Source organism: Rhinolophus hipposideros (assembly GCF_964194185.1).
Source record: "Rhinolophus hipposideros genome assembly, chromosome: 11".
In the NCBI taxonomy this organism is placed as follows: Eukaryota; Metazoa; Chordata; class Mammalia; order Chiroptera; family Rhinolophidae; genus Rhinolophus; species Rhinolophus hipposideros.
Window position 1 is genome coordinate 50788691 of NC_138057.1, and position 9839 is coordinate 50798529.

A 9839-nucleotide genomic window follows, 5' to 3' on the forward strand; every position below is an offset into this window, starting at 1 on the left:
AAAAAAAATCACTCAGATTTCTGTGTGAACAGACTGTAGAGGAGCATGTGATTGTGAGGAAGTTGGAGACCAGTCAGGAGCTGAGAGAGGATGTGGCTTGTATCAAAAAGGCAGCAAGTGGAATTGATGAGAAGCAGATAGATTGTAGATATATTCTGAAATCTACCTGACTGGAAATGCTGATTGATTGGATGTGCAGTTAGAGAGAAAGAGATGAGTCAAGGATGACGCCAAGGTTTGGGGCCTGAACAATCAGCAGATTAAAATACCTTGTGCTTGAAAGAAATTAGAAAGTGGTTGTGGGAGGACAGATTGAAAGCCATGGTGGGAATGTATTGGTTAGAGGCTTGAATGAACTTTCTGGGGTGATGGAAATGTTCTATATCTTATTGTGAGAGGTGGTTGCCTGTCAAAACTCAATGAACTGAATTTTATTTTATATAAAGTATACCTAAAAACACACACCACCACCACCACCAGAAATGACCATTTATTGAGACAACGAAAAAAGAGGTTTACTTTTTTGGTTACGCATGAGTGTGAATGGGATCCATCTGGAAGCTGTTGAGATCCAAGGCTGTTTTGAGGGTGATCCGTCCATCTCTATTATGGGGTCTTTGCATTTCCCTATGCCTCTGCTTCTCTATCACTTTCTTAAGCCTTGACAATCAACAAAACAAGCCCTGGTTTGTAGCACTTGCTGATTTCTGTTATATAAATACTCCCACCACACAGCCTATTTCAATCTACAGGATTTATCAGGCTATATCAAGCTACAATATAATCCTGGAGGTGGTGGAGTGAAATAGTTGAGAACACAGACTCCAGTGCAGGCAAGTTTCTTTACCTCTCTGGGCCTCAGCTTCCTCATCTGTAAAATGAGAAGATAATAGCTAATGCTTCCTCCATAGGGTTGTTATGAGAATTAAATGAGTTAATATGTGGAAAGCACTTAGAGCAGAGTCCAGCATTATGTACCTTTTAACAATTAGCTCTGCTATTAATTTACTGTGTGATCTTCGGTAAGACCTTTCCTCCTTTTGGATATTAGTTCCTTTATTTGTAGAACAAAGACGTTTTACTATAAATTATCTTCAGAGTTCTTCCAGTTCTAGAAATCTGAGGGCCATCTTTGATTTCAGTTAAAGAGAAATCGCAGCCTTCCTTTCTGGTGTTTAAGCACTTTCCCTGAAAACAGGTACAAGGCACTTGAGTGGTGCAAGGGACAGGCAGGCAGATTCTGTCCAAAGTGGATTCAGTCCAAAGTATAAAGTTAAAAGTAATTGTCAACCTTGGTCTCAACGTGGGAAAACTTCTCCAGGGCCAAAAGTTTCCAGCACTTGGGACTCTTTCCCTCTAACTGGCAGCTCCAGGTGGTGGTCAGTTCTGGCTGTCTTATTTGTATGCCTGCTAGGCACCATTGTTCGGGAACTTTCTGATTCTCTCCTGCTCCACAGGTCCTGAGAAAAATGCCTTTTCCTTTCTTTTCTTTTCTTTCCTTTCCTTTTCTTTTTTTTCTTTTCTTTTTTCAATGGAGAGAAACAGAGAAATAAAAAGAAGGAAACAAATACAGAGAGACTGGATTAATAGAAATAGAGAGATTAAAAAAAAAATAACAAGGAGAAAGAGATTTTTTTCCTTCATTTTCTAACGAGAGAAGACAAATACAAACAGAACGGGAGGCAAAATAGAAACTGATCCCCACCACATCTCTGGAGAATTTCTTGGAAAGGACTGTGTTTAAAGTAAATACACATGGAGCACAGATGGAGGTATTTCGTGCCTGTTTCCCTACTAATTCTTAACTCTGGGGTAACCCCCCTAATCCCTACCCCCAAACACCCAGTGGAATAATTCTACACATTTTTCCATTTAGGCCCATATTCTTCTGGTTGAATTCTGTAGAAGCTACACGTATCACCTGAGAAACAGAGATTCTAAGCCTTGAAAGTGACCTCAGAGCACCCCTCCTCTCCCTGCAGTATTTGACATATGAGGAAACTGAGGCTCAGAGAGGCTAGGTAACTTGTCAAAGTCGCACAGACAAGTGACAGAGCTAAGTTAGGTGGTGATTTACTTATCTCAGTGGTACCTGTGTTATCTTTCAGGGTCCCAGCAAGAAACGGATGGATAATTGAGGAGAGTTTAATAAAAGAAAGTCAACAAGTGATGGTACAAAACCCCAGGGCCAATGAGAGAGGGAAGACTTGATCACTACTGGTCTTGAAGAAACAACAGGGAGGGAGCAGAGAGTATATGGAAAGGGCCACTTGACAGGTCTGTAGAGACCCTGCTTTTAGGAAGGTGCGGTGTGTGATGGGCAATAAACAATCTCTCATTCTCTCCTCTCTCCTTCTAGTCTCCATTGCCTGAACTTAAACCAGAGGACAAGAAAACATGTTGATAAGAGATAAAACAGAGGCACTGAGCAGGGAGGAAAGCAGATCTGGGGGCATACAAGGAAACCTACCTATCATCATTTTATTCACTGAAATTTCAAACAATGCTTTTTATGCCTCATAACTTGGCTTTTATGTGTGCAACACAGTGAGCTGCCAGGAACATAAGATGTAACACATGTCAAGAAAGCTGCAAGTTAGGGCACTGAGCTATCTATCATATACTGATGGAAGCAGAAGACTGGATGGATGAGTGGATGGAAGTTTCCAGGGGCTGCTCTATTCCTCAGCCTGACACTGACTCCACACAGATCTGGTGGAGATTTGAACAACAGCTCAGGCCCTGCCATCAAGGAATCTGAGTCTAGTCTCCAGAGGGGGAGGCCTGACCAGAGGTGGCTATTCCTGAAGTGGTGATCGGCTGGGAAGACTTCTCCAATCAAAAGTGATAATAATCTTCGGAGAGGCAGAGAGGGGCTGGAGTCTCTATCCTGGAATTTGTGAGGAGATAGTTTGGTGGAAGCTCAGGGAAGTGGGGACCCTCTCTTCTCTCACATAAAGTTACCTCTTCAGGAATCTCCTGACTTCACAGTTCCTTTAGGCCTGATCCTGTCTCCTCCTCCCCCATCCTTCCACCTCCCTTCCCTGAAGCCAAAGGAGTCTGGGGTGGAGTCAAGACTCTTAGAAGCAAGTTAAACCAGTTCCTGGACTTGCCCTGTTGAAGAATAGCCCCAACAGAAAACTACTGTCCCCACAGCTAGCTACAGATGGTGCAGTTAGAGACCTGGGGGAAGGGAAAGATCTCAGGGAAAACACAAATCAGCACCTGGCTCCAAATACAGTTGGACACAAACTGGACGTGTGGGTTCTGGGGTCTTGCCTGCAGGGCAAAGCTAATGCTTGTCTTCCCTTAACCTTGTTTACCAGTGCCTGCCCTACCAGAGGGTGTCTCCTGTAAGTACCACCGCCTCTTTCCTTGAGGCTTCGTTTCAATTTTACCAGCTCAGCTCCTAGTAGAGTTCTTAGTGTTCCCTGAGAAACTGCTTCCCAACAATGTCTCAGGGAGCCCAGCTTTCAGCTTTTTTCCAGGGTTGCTCAGGTCCCCTGAGTCCAGGGAAAGGCCACGCATGGTTTCTTCCTCCAGTGTGGGCAGCCTGGCTAAGCTTTTCACCTCTCTGTGGTTAAAAGAGGAGGCTGCAACCAGAAGGCACAAACAGGCTCCTGGTTCCTGCTTGGGTAAAGGCTTTGGGTAAAGGATTCTTTTTTCTTTTTTTTTTTAATGATAAAATAAAAAGATTACAGTAATGAGTAAAGGATTCTTGAGGGCTTGGAGCTTTTTGTCAAAGTTAACTCTACCTAGTCCCATGCTCCGGGCTGCCCCATAGTCACAATTATTTGGACTAAGTTTGAGGGAGATCTGCTATCTCCCTGGGACTGTGAAATCTCAACAGATGGCTCGGCCTGTTGAGCCCTAAGAATGCTTTACAATTGTGCTCTATTTCAAAGCACCTTTACATCCCTTATCACAGAAGTTCACAATCAGCCTGCGAGATTCAAACAGCCTACAAACAGCTGGTTAATGATTAGAGAGGATTTAACTAGGAACATCAACCTCAAATCCAATGCTGTTTCTCCAAGCTGCCTCCTACCTAACTCTTCCAAACAAGGCTCAGTTTATTGAATTTGGAGATTCAAAGGCAACATCCTGTTCATTCCTTGCACAAAAGGGGGGAGAAGCGGAGAACAGGGGGGAAGTTTACCTAACTTTAAATAGCACACAGGCACACACACTTTTGAGAAGTTGTGTGCACACATTTTTGTACATCAGATATGCACTTAAATGTACAGGCCAGCGTGGTTCAAGGATCACTACTTTGAAAAGTTTATTATAACAAAGAAAAACGAAAAACAAAACACCTCCTTCAAAACTAACGTTATAGCTCTGCCTGCCCCTTTCCCCTTCTCCCTTAAAAAAACATCTTTTTAGCATAGTTTTGATCACACTCTTTATGGAGTTTCTTTATGAAGGGATGGTACCTCCCGAGGTTGGGAACTAAGTTCTGGCTCCCCCTACTGGATGGAGGACGGATTCATTGGCCCAAAGGAATTTATTCAGCCTTCCCAGAAGAAACGGGGGCTCTGAGGACAATCCTGTACCTGTTAGTTTTTGGAAAGACCCGGGAAAGTGGGGCTCCCTGAGGAGGGGTGTGATCAGGGAAGACTTTCTAGGAGAGTTAAGACCTGAGCCGCACCTTGAAAGATTTCGACAGGAGCTGGTTATGTATGAGCAATTTCTTTTTTGGTTGAGAGCAATTCTGACAAGAGTGCTGTGTGCTTCCAAGTTAGGAAAATTGCATGAGCTGGCTGGCCTCAGCAGAACGTTTATGCTAAAGGAAAGGGAAGTGAGGAACTTTCCTTGTAGGCTTTTTGAGCAAAGCAGCAATCAAGATTCTCTGTCCACTCTCCTTTATTATTCATTTCTTATTTGTACATGTTGAACAATTGGGAGGGGAGCATTTGAAGTAACACTACTAGAAAATACAGATAAGCAAAAGAAGAAAAAAGTACCATCAAAACTCTGCCAAGAGACCCATATTGACATTCTAGCGATATTTTTGATTTTTCCTATACCTAAATATGTATATGTATGAATTTTTTAAAAAATTTATTGGGGTGACATTTGTTAGTAAAATTACATAGATTTCAGGTGTACAATTTTGTACCACATCATCCATAAATCCCATTGTGTGTTCACCACCCAGAATCAGTTCTCCTTCCATCACTATATATTTACCCTCATCTTCCATCCCCCAACCGCCCTGGATATGTATGAATTTTACAAGAGATCCTGCTTTACAAGCTGGCTTGTAAACATTTTGTTATTTAATAATATATCCTAGCAATCATTCTATGTTAGTACATATAGATTTACCTGTATGTACCATTTTTAAAAGTTTTTATTATGGAAAATTTCTAACATTACAAAATTAGACTAGTATAATCAGCACCTACCAGCTTCAACCACTATCAACATATTGCTTTAAAGTCATCTAATTCTCTAAAACAAATCCTTGACATCATGTTACTTCATCTGTAAATAAAATCTCTAAAGAGCTAAGGATTTTTAAAAAACTAACCACAATATCATTATTATACCTAGAAAAAGAAATGATTCTTTACTATTATCTATCTAATATCCAATCAGTGTTACATTTCCCCTGATTATCTTTTCACAGTTGCATTGTTTTGAATCAGGATGTAAACACCATTGATGCATTACATTTGCTTGATGTGCCTGTCTCAAATCTCCCTTAAGCTACAACTGTGGTCTTTTGTCTTACTATATATTTGTTGGGAAAAAATAGGTCATTTCCCCTACATTCTGGATTTGGTTGTTTGCTTTTCTGCTATACTATTAATATGTTCCTCTATTCACTATTTTCTGAGAACTGATAGTTCTAAAAGCTCATTCAGATCAAGTTTGATTTTTCTGGCAAGACTATTTCTTAGGTAATGCTATTAGCTTCCTAATGTAGTACATCAAGAGGCACATAATATTTTGTGGTCTCTCTTTTTGTGATGACTAACCTGTGAATATTTTAGATTTTCATTTAACCACCGTGTTTCCCTAAAACTAAGACCTAACCGGAAAACAAACCCTAGCATGATTTTTCAGGATGACATCCCCTGAACATAAGCTCTAATGTGTCTTTTGGAGCAAAAATTAATATAAGACCCGGTCTTATTTTCGGGGAAACATGGCATTTCCTTATTAATAGACTTAGAATACTTCCAGGTTGTTTGTTTGTTTGTTTGTTTGCTAATGCTACAACCTCCATCCTTATACACCTATCTTTGCGTACTTGCTTAGAATATTTCCTAAAATTCCCAGAAGTGAAACTGCTGGGTTAATGGATATAATCAATAATTTTTCAACACAATAAATACCATTTTGATAGGCTAAGGGTTTTTAACTGGTGACTACAGCCACCAGTTAATCAGTAGCTTAGGAAAAATAAAGTCACTGCTGACTTTATCTGATGACTCAAGCATCCTCCATCCTTGGGGACCGTTGTCACACCCTGTCTAGCAACACCAGATGTGCACAAGCAGGCACAAGACAGATTCTGTAGTAGAGCCAGTTCAGGTATCTCAGGCCTTCGCTAGATCTGTCATCTCCTGCTATCAAGGGGGACTGCAGACAGCTGTACATGTTATTGGCTAATAAATTCAGGCTGGGAAAGCATCCTAAGACTCTACAGCCTGCACTGTAAAAAAAAAAAAAATAATTACCTATACTAAAACTGTAAAATGTTGAGATAATTTGAGATAGGTAGGATACAACAGCCAGAGGTGGGCAGTTTGAGGGATTACTGCCTAAGTCCTGGAAGGGACAGAAGGTTTTCTCAGGGAGAATCAATTGAAGTGTGGTTCTGAGCTTTAATTGTTGCTTTTACAAGTCTTAGCACTCCTAAGTGAGTACAGGTCATCTTTGTATTATCATAAAAGAAAAAAATTTTCTTAAATCTCAATTGTGATGTTATAAAAATTGGTGTCTGAAAACTTGTCAGAATACTCCTGCATTAGTTTGCTAGGGCTGCCAAAACAAATTACCACAAACTTAGTTTTAAAACAATAGAAATTCATTCTATCACAGTTTGAGAGGCCAGAAAGTCCAAAATCAAGGTGTCTGCAAGGCTATGATGCTTCCCAAGTGTCTAAGGGAGGATCTTTCCTTGCCTCTTCTACCTTCTGGTGGCTTGTGGAATCCCCTGACTTATAGATGTGTCTCCCACCTGTTTCTATCTTCACATCGTCTTGTGTATCCGTCCTTGTATGTCCTTTCCTGTCTCATAAGGACACTTTCCTTGGGGCCCACGCTAACCCAGTATGAACTCATCTCAATCCTTACCTTGATTACATCTGCAAAGACCCTCAGATCATGTTCTGAGGTTCCGGGTGGACATGAACTTCTGGAGGACATTATTCAGCCCACTACAATTCCCAGTGTTTTATTGGAAACCATTAGGAAAATTTAACAAACCCTGCTATAATATTTACCTGCTTGGAGCACAAACCGCTTGAGGACAGGGATGATTTCTTATTCCTCTTAGACTTCCCTGTCCCAGTGTACTGTGGATGTGAAGGATCCAGGAAGTCATCCAATATCTAATCTGAACTCCTCTCCTCACTGTAGATGAAAAAAAATTATGTCTAGAGAGGATGAAAGACTTGTCCCTAGTCATATGGCCACAAGCAGCAGTGGTAGAACCAGAACTGAACCCATATCCTCCCCTTTAATTCATACTTACCCTGAATGGTTGACTCTGGGGGTGGGATATATCCACTTTCAGGTAATAGCATCTTTAATCAGGTAATATAACATCCCCATTCCCCGAAAAGAGAGAAAAAGACCTAATGGTGGAAATTTAAGCATGTTGATGGGACAATAATTTTTTTTTTAAAGACTTTACAGGGAAGGGGAACAGGACTTTATTGGGAAACAGTGTGTATTTCCAGGCGTTTTTTCCAAGTCAAATTGTTGTTCTTTCAGTCTTAGTTGTGGAGGGCGCAGCTCACCTCCAGGTCCAGTTGCTGTTGCTAGTTGCAGGGGGCGCTGCCCACCATCCCTTGCAGGAGTTGAAACAGCAACCTTGTGGTTGAGAGCCTGTCACGCAGGGGACCCTGCTCGCTGCGCCATTTGTCGTGCAGAGTCTCTGCTCCCACTCCCCGCCCAAGAACGCAGGACACGGTAAGGCCAAAAAGGAACACCCATGGAGCCATAAGTAGGGGAGTCAAACCAATATATTCTCGCTGGCGGCTGGGCTGGAGACACAGGAAGCAGGATCTACATAATCTGCCTAACAGCAGTCCGCGCTTGCCAGCCACCATCTTCTTGCTAGCCCCCATTCCCTTTTTGCTAGCGTAGCCACAGCTGTTATATTAGTGGCCAATGGCTACGGGTTACAGCTGACGGCCAACTAGCCACAGCTGCTGGCATCTGATCACAGTTGATGGCCATTTACTACCCGAGCCAGCACCTTTCTATGTGAGGCCGAGAGCCTGGAAACTGCTTTTTGGGGTTTTGTCCCCACAGAGCCCACTGGCCCATGTGGGAATCCAACCGGCAGCCTTCGGAGTTAGGAGCACAGAGCTCCAACCACCTGAGCCACCAGGGCCGGCCCAATAATTTAGTTTTTAGCAGAAGGGCCCGCCGGGGCAGAAGATGAGGGATGTTTCCCAGGGCCCAAACTGCCACACCTCAGATGATGATACCCAGAATAGTGTTTTCTGCAATTGGCAAATGGCCTTGACCGGGCCGGCCGGAAGTTTATGTTTTTGAAGACAGGAATTGATCATTTGTTTTCATCCTGTCCATAGATAGCACTAAGGATGTTAATTACAGCTCTGAATACTGCTTAACGAGAAATGTAGTAAACATGTGACTCTGAGCTCAGTAAATGAGTGTTATCCTTTAAAAATTCTTACTTCAGAGCCGGCCAGGTGGCTCAGGCGGTTGGAGCTCCGTGCTCCTAACACCGAAGGCTGCCGGTTCGATTCCCACTTGGGCCAGTGGGCTCTCAACCACAAGGTTGCCGGTTCGACTCCCGCAAGGGATGGTGGGCTGTGCCCCCTGCAACTAACAACAGTAACTGGACCTGAAGCTGAGCTGCGCCCTCCACAACTAAGATTGAAAGGACAACTTGACTTGGAAAAACTCCTGGAAGTACACACTGTTCCTCAATAAAATCCTGTTCCCTTTCCCCAATAAAATCTTTAAAAAAAAAAAAATTCTGACTTCAGCAATTATACACTAATCAAGAGGAATGCTCAGATGTGAGGCTCAGGGGGCAATTTGAGAGGACATCTTGGAGAGCTGAATCGAATCGTAAGAGCTTACAACCCCATCTTGAGTTCAGTTCACACCTCTTCTTAGTGGTAGTGTAGAAACAAATTTCTCACATTTGTTTCTCTGGATTATTCTTTGGAGGTGCTGACTTGAGGGCAGAAGAACCAAGCTAAGAAATCTGAACTTTCTTTTGTCTTCACAGCAGTTCAGAATTAGAAGCCCATGTTTCTACCCTCTCAAAGCTTCCAGCCATCTCAACACAAAAGCATGAAGTAAGTTGTGGCTAAGCACAAGTAACATTGAGTGATCCTTCCTCTCTCCCTCCTTCCCCCACCCACCCCATTTTGTTCTCTCTGATACCAGCCAAATGAGAAACAACACTTGGTTCCTAGGCTCTTAACAACATTAATCCCCAAAGCTAAGCCGAGGGTCTTGACCCCAACTTACTATTTCTGAGCACCTGCTCTAGGAAGTGTCTGGGTGGCAGCTGGATCATTGAGGTCTGGCCTGGGAGCCTTCAGCTTTGTTAGGAACACTGAGGGCCAAATCAATACTAATCAACTGGCAGGGACAAGGAAGCTGGAGCATAA